Source organism: Streptopelia decaocto (assembly GCF_964273445.1).
Source record: "Streptopelia decaocto genome assembly, chromosome: 1".
Lineage (NCBI taxonomy): Eukaryota > Metazoa > Chordata > Aves > Columbiformes > Columbidae > Streptopelia > Streptopelia decaocto.
The window spans coordinates 75,653,097-75,662,388 of record NC_138663.1 but is presented as its reverse complement, the minus strand read 5'-3'; the positions used below and the strand labels follow the sequence as shown (position 1 = coordinate 75,662,388).

General features: G+C 42.4%; 1 protein-coding gene across 1 annotated transcript in view; it reads left to right on the top strand.

Moving 5' to 3' along the window:
* Positions 1-326: 326 nt before the first annotated feature.
* STK38L (serine/threonine kinase 38 like) overlaps positions 327-9,292 on the top strand; it is a 70,774-nt gene continuing 61,808 nt past the window's right edge. Inside the window, exon 1 of the mRNA XM_082064398.1 lies at positions 327-434. The gene's annotated coding sequence lies outside the window, so the exon portion shown is untranslated. The remainder of the gene's footprint in view (positions 435-9,292) is intronic.

Here is a 9,292-nt window from a genome sequence, read left to right as displayed (position 1 = left end):
ATTTGGCTTGCTCTTTCTTTCACCCTTTTATGGTTGGTCTGCTGGTCAATTTTCCTTACAACATAGTCTTTCTCTGTATTTTTAATTAAAATATCATCATTAAAATGCACACAGGCGAAGAGATATGAAACATGTACAAAGAGTCCTTTCCTCTCTGAAGAGTAACTTTGAAGAATAGATATTGTGATGGTAAAATACTTTAATGAGAGAGAAGAGCCAATGTGTAAGTGATGCAGTTGATGTCCTCAGCACCACCACTAAAGCCATAACCTCACTTGTGTGCAGAAGTCATGGAAGATTCATCCCACACTTGGTGTCAGAAGAGAAAAACCCCACAGCAGGAATAGGAAGGAAGAAGTGACAATAGATTATAAGAGCAGCATCCCTTTATTTTAACAATGTAGGACTGAACTTCAGCTCTAAACCCTAACTAGGTAAGTGGTGCCATGTTCTTTCATTAACAATGATCTGGATGATGGCTGCTTCTCTTAATATGTTACCTGAAAAGATGTTATTTTAGCAATAATGAGGAGTATTTCAGAATACTTTTAAAGAGAGCTTAAGAAGCTGTGTTAATAGATTTAGTGCCAGTTTAAAATATTACAATAGCTTGTACTTTTGTCAATCACTTTCAAATGCAGGAGCTCTCTCTCTAAATGACATCCTTTCCTGGCAAATCTCAAAACTAGTTCAGAGGTGTTACTTTAAGAAGGGCTGTGATGAAAATTTCACAAACAAAGGGATGTAGTCTTGTGTGACTTGTATTGAGATGTATTTGTTGGTTTTATTTTGGATTGCCTCACTGATATTACTGCATGCCTAAGAATAATATTATTACAGGCAAGAGCAGCAGAAACTTGTCACCTGCTTCATGCCATCGCAACCATGCAGCAAACCAGTCCCTGGGAATCTAGCCTGTTTGTAGCTGATGCTTTTTATGAACAGCATGCTAACCTTGCAGATCTCAGGCTACTTGCCCTTTCTTATTGGTGCTCGTACCTACCTCCTTCATGAGGTAAATCCATACCTGGAGTGGATGTGGCAGCTATCAAGTTGTTGCAATAATAAGTGACTGACTTACCACCATTCTGTAATGAACTGGTACGTCTGGCTACTTGCTCTGGCTTAATAAGGCATTGCATGGTGATTTAGATATGAGGGGAGGAAAGGGAATTATGACAATTCAAAACAAAATCAGGAAGTTTTATCATTAGATAAATCAAAATTGCTGGACCAGATGTGGTAACACTTGAAGCATGAAGTAGCTTTACCAGTAGGTTATTTATTAATTATTCCTCAGTGACTTGTTCTCTTTTTGATGGAGTTGTTAAGTGGGGTATTTTTGCAATTCTGTTCAAATTAGTTCTTGGATGGGGCAATAGTGCAATGGCATAAGTTCTGCTTTCTTGGATTTAGTTGTGCTGCATCATTATATTTTTGAAAGTTCAGCTAGGGAAACGTGATTTTTACTGTCAGTGCAAGTAGCTTTTCATCTTCTTTTCACCTAATCAGGAGTAATAGAGAAATCCTGCACTAGGCTGCAGACAATTATTTATAAGGTAGTGATAATTTGTTCTTTGACAAGATTAGCTCTGATCACGTAGCTGGTAGAATATGAATTTCATGCTTAAAATATAGCATGTGAACTTGAAATCAAATGAAGAATGGATATTAAAAAGCAAGTTCAAAAAAGCAAAATGTAGTGATCACTTTGGCTAAAATTAATGGCGTGGCTTAGTCTGACAAGCCAAAAGACTGGTAAGATAAAAACCCTGCTTGAAATAGATTTTTTCTTGAGTGAGGGGAAAGTTGAGATGCCTGCAGTGTTTCAGTGTCCCCAGTATTTTGTAGAGGTTGGTAAGGAATCCTTTTAACAGCTGTTTTGATAAAAATATAAAGGGCACCCCAGAGAGGGGAGGAATAAACAAAGCACTGATTAGCATCTCCTGTGATGAAACTTCTATTCCTGTACACCTGAAGTTAGTGTGGAGAGTCACAGCTTTGGATTTTGGCCTAATCACCCCAAACCATTGTGTGCCTCAGCAAACAGAAGCCTTCAGTGAAGTCCAGTTTCATTAAATGTTTTATCTATATGCCTGCTTATTCTAAAGTGTGTTCTGTGCCCCTTTTGGCAGCAACTGATGTCTAACAAAAATCATACTAAAAAGGCAAAATCAGATTAGATCAGATGAGAGCAAAAGCAACCTCCTGGGCAGCCAACACATTGACAGTAGTTCAATACCTGCATGCCATTGCCAGAAAACCTCTAATGGTCAATAAAAGGCAATAAAAGGCCTGACTAAATAAATGCACCATTCAGTGAGTGTTCAAGAGCTCTAAACTCAGACTACTGTATATCTTCTAGGGAAAAAAAGATCGCTCAGCCAGATGACTTAACAGGAACACATGGCACTAGTCCTAGAAGCCCTCCAGAAAGTTTCTAGGTCATCACAGAAACTGAAAGCAGTGTGATTGAGCTGAACTGGAGAATATTCATAGGAATAAATGGGGAAAAGGGGTTTTCAGATATGTTCAGGGCTATTAGAGATTGCTGCCAACACCTTTTACAAGTATTAGTAAATAAGGACACGGTGGGGGGTGGACTAGATGACATTTAAGTTCCTTTCCAACACAAATCATTCTATGATTCTATGAAGAAAGCACCTGTTGCTGGCCACTACAGAGGAGCATCATGGGGCTAACTCTCTCAAGGTTTATCAGCTGCAGAAGCAACTCACAGTACCAGCTATGAGGTTTAAACTGTTACCAGTGGATTAATAGCTTTGGAACATAAAATACAAATACTTTCAAAAATGAGAAGAAGGGATTCAAACCTAAAGAAAAATAGATGTCACTAGATCTCCTTAGTCCGATCTCCTATCCATTGCTGTTGTTGTTCAACCTCACTAGGTGTGCTACTCATGTGCAGAGAGCCACATGATAACCAAATACTACTTGCACAGAGAGCCATTTCTCAGAGCCAGTTACAAAAAGGATCACATAGCATTCTTGGCATCCTGTAGAGTGTATACTCATTAAAGTAGCATAATTATTTTAAAAGATGAATTAAAAATTAAACAAAACTAGTCAGAGAGGAGTTACGAAGATGACAGAGCCAAACTCTGCTCAGCAGTGGCAGATGGTATAAGATACGGAGGCCACAAGCTGTTCTGAGAAGTCCAGATTGACATTAGGATGTGTTTTTGGTGGGAGGGTCGCGAAACACTGCAGTAGATACTCTTGGAGGTTTTCAGGATCTTGCAAGACAAGATTACCCATTGTAGTGCTGGTGGTAGCCCCAGTTCAAGTGATTGTTGGACGCAGCGATCTACAGAGGTCTCTGCCGGCCAACGTTGCTGTGCTACAGGCTTACAGGCACAAACAGACTGTGCATCTATGTGTATCCATGCACTGACATGGGCTGAAGGCCAAACAGCTGGAAAGCTGCTCTGCAGAAAAGCACCCAAGGGTCCTGGTCCACACCAAGTTGAACACAAGCCAGCAATGTGTCTTTGCAGCAAGAAGACCAACAGCATCCTGGGTTGCATCAGGAAAAGTGTTGCCAGCAGGTTGAGGGAGGTGATTCTTCCCCTCCACTCAGCACTAGTGAGACACATCTGTGGTATTGGGTCCACCTTTGGCTTCCCCAGTATAAGCAAGACATGGGTGTCCTAGAGCAAGTCCAGTAAAGGGATGCAAAGGTAATTAAGGGACCAAAGCATCTGTTATATCAGGAGAGGCTGAAAGAGCTCAGACAGTTTAACCTGGAGAAGGCTCAGCACAAACATTATCTGTGATAGAATGATGTAAAGAAGACAGAGCCAGACTCTTCTCAGTAGTATCTAGTGAACAGACAAGAGGCAATGGGCACAAAATACAAAGGATTCCATCTAAATGTCAGAAAAACTTTTACAGTAAGGGTGGACAAACACTCCAACACTGGTTGCCCAAAGAGGCTGTGTAGTCTCCAGTTGTGGAGATATCCAAAACCCAACTGAATGCAGTCCTCAGCAAGCTGCTCTAGTTAACTTTTCTTTCAGTGGGGGGTTGGAATACATGAGCTCCAGAAGTGCCTCCCAACTTTATTATTCTGTGAGGCTGTGACTGTGAGTTCTGCACTTTTTCTTTTGTGAGGAGTATGTCCACTGGTATAATTGCAATGTGTGGTTAATTCTTGGGCTGTTCATACAGTGTAACACCTGAGTTGAGGTTTGACTATTACACACAGTCACAGACACATGGGCTGGCTCTGCAGGTAGCCAGAATGGGACAATAAATGTAACATCTAAGGTGCATTTCTGTGTGGGTGATGATACGCTTTTCCAAGATGAGCTAAGTTAAACAGTTTTACAGATCAGAGTTCAGGCTAGTAAACTGCTGGCTCCAGCTGCATTGTGCTCCTGGAATTGGGACTACTGGACATCTTGATGCAGAGACACCTTGACCATTCCTCATGTAGCTTATTTTCATACTGAGTATGGGCTGGCTCCACTTGGGGATACCTGCCTTTCTCTAAATTCTTTCAGCTTCCAGATTTTTTTCATGAGAGCATGCCCTCTGCTACACTGTGTAATCTAATGTGAAGAAAATAATGTATCCATTTCCAACACCACAGCTCCTGAATGCTTTCTTTTCCGTATCAGTAGAAAATGGTGCATATGACATTATACTGAGGCCAACCTGTGCTGACTTATCTGTGGGAAAAGAAGAGGCTTCTGCTTCTGTGAACTCTGCCTCTGGACTTCATGTGAAAATGAACATGCATACATCTTTGGGAACAGTAAATCAAGAGGAAAATAGTGCAACAATGATTTGGATTATGGTGTACAACATTGAAAGGAATGTTGCATCCTCTTTTGTCCCTACAGTGAAGTCCATCCTCGGCCTTTTTCAGTAGTGTAGCTGCTGTACAAAACCAAAGAGCATGGAAACAAGAACTACCCTACTCATGTCCAAATGAAAAACGACACCTTCTTTTAGCTCTGCTTTTATGTTTAGAAATGCTGGCAATTTGGTCGTGGCACCAAAGATTGCCTTTAGCCCACTATGCTCTGCCTCACCAAGGCTCTTTTCCTCCTGTCTCTGCTTTGCAGGAAAGAAAGAGGAGGACAAAGAGATTGCCCTGAGGGCACCAACAGGCCTTAATTGTCCTGTTCCACCTCACCTGGGGCCTCTACCCACAGCCTCCCCCAGGGACCACGCAGCTGAGAGGGGATCTTATTTATGCTTATAAACATCTCAAGGGTGGATGTCAAGAGGACAGGACCAGACTCTCTTCAGTGGTGCCCAATGATAGGATGAGGAGCAATGAGCACAGACCAAAACATAGGATGTTCCACCTGAATAAGAGGAGAAACTTCTTTACTCTGAGGGTGCCAGAGCACTGGAACAGGCTGCCCAGAGAGGCTGTGGAGTCTCCTCCTCTGGAGACATTCTAACCCCACCTGGACGCGATCCTGTGCAACCTGCTCTAAGTGAACCTTTAGCAGGTGGGTTAGACTAGATGATCTCAAGCGGTCCCTTCCAACCCCAACCATTCTGTGATCCTGTTGTTCTGTGAACATGGCTATGAACTTGCTTGGTGATCACCATCTGAGTCTGACCCTCAATATTGACACTGGATCTAATCCAGACTTGCTAACTCATGTTCCCTCAGACTTCCCTCATCACCATGTCCTTGATGATCTGGGCTCTTGCTTGACTCCAGCTGTCCTGCTCAGCCTCGCTTGAAGACAGCGGGACCTGCTTAGCTTCTCATTCATTAGGTAGCAGCTGGCCTCTGCTGAGGCCTGACAGATCAGGAAGGACAACTGGTAGCACACACATTGTTGTCTACTGAGGAAACCTTACATGGGCAGCTAGTTAGGCAAACATGGAGTTACACAAGACTTATTAGCTCTGTAAGTGGGGAAAAATGCAGCCTGTAATAACTTTTAACATGGTTGCACTTCTTGGAGAGAGTTGGACAAAACTAGAGTAAGCCAACAGGAACATGTACCTGGTGAAAATGTCCTAGATCCATTCAAAATTGGCCCCAAGTGATTAGCTCCCCTCTTCACGAGCAATTTATGGAGCTATATCTTACTAGCAGTTGCTTTGCTACCACTCTTCACATTAAGAAAATGTCCACAATATACCTGTAAGTGTATGAAAAAGGCTCAAAACTGGGGCCCTGTCAGATCAAGAGAACAAAAGACTGACATAAGAGACACAGAGCATTCCCTTTCAAAGATGTGTCTCTTCTGGAAGTCTTTCAGGAGTTCCTCTTTCTTCTGGAAATATCTTTGGAGATTTTTGCCTTCATGTTCTATCTCTGTGAGCCCATAACACTTCGGCCTGCAGAGGTGAGAGCTTTAAGTTGTGACTTCCAAGAATAACTTGGTCCATAGGTTGTAAAAGCCTTGTATAGCATGGGTGTGTGCGTGCTGACACTGGAGACATGGATCTGACTCTTAGTCCTCTGTGTGTATCTGACCTAATTTTGAACTTAGCACTGCCTTGGCACTGCCAGCACCCTACTGGAGCTCACAGCAGGCTGCCAAACCATGCTGATAAAGAGGGCACCTGCAGAGGGGGTTATCTGAAGTGTTCTCTGGGCTACTCTATCTAGGCTTCTTCCTATCATCTGTCTCCCAGTGCAGTTAACCAGTGAGAGTCAGGTTGGTACTTCAGCAGAGGATGCGAGGGGCCAGAGCTGGTGTGGTAAGGAATGGGGTCCCTTCTGCCCAGCAGCAGAGCAGCGACAAGCCCAGTTTCCCAAGGTGCTCTTGCTCTGTATCTGCCACGTCCCTTGCTGATCCCACTCATGGCAGAGGTGGGAAGCACCCAGCCAACCTCAGCCCTTCTGCTTCAAAGCAGAAAAAAGACCTGATTTTGCTTCTGCAACTGAGATGCCTAGAGAGAACTCTGTTGTCACTAGTTTCCAGGCTGGATGGTTTAAAACTCACTGTGGGTTACCTACATTAAAGTACAATCACAGAACTATACAGAGGTCAGCAGCACAGACTTAGTCTGTGATCAAGTGAAATGATCCGTAATGGCCAAACTGACAAATGAGATTTCCTTGTGTCCCCTAAATAGTGGAAACAGTAAACATACAAACAGGACATGGCATAATGAAAAAGTGAGGAGCCAGTCAATTTTTTTTTTCACTACAAGATTTAAAATATGTGTTCTTTAAATCTTAGCAATTTTGTGTATTTTTCACTAGCAGTTAAGCTTTGAAAGACATCAGTGAGTGTATAAGGTCGGGAGTTTGGGTCTTTTTTTTCAGTTTTTAATGAGTAAACATTGTATGTTCAGCTCTAAACTAGAGCAGGAGCTGTGACAGAGACAGGTCATGATAAGGAAACATCTCCATCTCCACTTTTTCTGCTATCCAATGCTGGTGTCATTGAGCTTTGACTGAGGCCTGGAGTGGCAGAAGACTGAGTAGGAGGGGTTCAGAGAAAGAAATCTTGAAAAAACACACACAAAATTATCACCTTTGAGTATGTATTCTCATTTGCCTTCAGTCATCTGTAGCAGGCACTGAGAATGACAAGTGGGAAAGGGAAGAAGGCAACTAACAAGAAATTAGATGAGTTTGTATGTCCTCATCTTGAAAATAAAACTCCAATGAACTGTCTAGTCCCCACAACTGAAGAATTCAGATTTTTTGCTATTGCTGTTGCAAGTTATATGCTCTCACTTTAATTATCAGCTGATATAAATTGCTGAAATATGAAGAATGTCCTCCCTGAGCAAAATAACATGAAAAACTACAAGGAGCTACAGATAGCAAAGGGAGATCAATACATATGCAGCTGACAATCTCTGACCTGTGGCTACATTAACAAGATAATAAAATGAATAATGGCAGAAATGAGAAACATACGTAAGTAACAAAAGAGGGATTGTGAGAAAATGGAATTGCTGACTAAGTAGAAATTATTAAAGCAGAGATATGATAAGCACCAAAAAGAGCCACAGGAGGGACAATGGAACAATACTTCACCAGGGTGGGTTGTTTATTTGGTATGGGATGGGTGTGGGAAAGAGGAAGAAGCTGGTAGGATGAAAAGGGGAATTTAAGGGAATGCAAATGAAGTAACAGGGACTGACTAGAGGTACCTGCAACGGCCCTGCACTTGATCTCTGCAGTTTGGAGGACAATAAACTTGCTGTTTCCACCTTGCTCATGTCTGACTTGCTTCCCTGGTCAGGAGGGACCTGATATATTTTTCCTTGTCAGGGCCTTCAGTCCTTGCCCCTGTTATGTCGTAGATATTCCTGCGCCCAGCCCTGTCTCTGACACTGTTTCCCAGCTGGATCTTCAGTCTGTGTTGTGGGTAGTTTGTATCCTGTCTCCTGGACAGACCTCAGATCTATGTTGTAGTATTGTCTCCAGTTCTGTCTTGTGATGCTCCTGACCGGACTCCCTGGACAGACTCCAGACTCACCATCATCTTGCCTTGTCTTGGACTGTTGATGGAGGCTGCACAACCTATTCACATACTGTCGAGCTGTGTCCTAGCCAGTGAGGGCATTATCTGTGCTGTGGTCACCCTTGGCCCCAGCTTGTCCTCCTTCATGGAGAATACCTGCTTTTGCTGCTCCCTGGTTCTACCTAACATCAACAAAGGAAGACCTAGAACATACCACATAGTATCACCATCACTTCACATCATTGTCTCCCAGCATAAATTAAATTACTCTCTAAATTACCTTCTGGATCTTATATATGGCAACAAACATTTATGAAAAGTGAGTTTATGTAGTTTTCTCCCACTTCAACATATTTGACCAGTTGTTCACGTCTGAAATATTTTCTTCCAACAAGAAATTTCTACAGCTGCTCTGAAGTATTTGGTTGGTGTTTGCTTTTGTCACATCTTTCCATATTCACTGCCATGATGTTTTCTTAGCATACAGTACTTGGGGTGCAGAACCAAAGGCTTCAGTCCTGATTTTACAGTTGCTCTGTGGGTCTCTCCTCTGTCTCTACATGAAAAAAGACGAGTCTCACTAAAGAGTAGGGATTCCTATTTAGTTCAACTGATGAAAAATGTCCAGCCAGCGAAACAACCGTAATTTATGTGATTTCTGTGGAAACAGCCTTGGAATTATTGTTTTTAGTAAGAAATGCTACTGTCCCAGAGAGACAAGGAGACAAGTTAAAATCCTAAGAAACCTAAGCCAATTTTCAATCCCTGCTTACCTTTTTTTGTATACACTCCCTATCACCAGGCTGCTTGTTTTAACAGACCCTCACAAATCTAGGCTAGATATTTGACTTTTTGTTGTCCTTTCA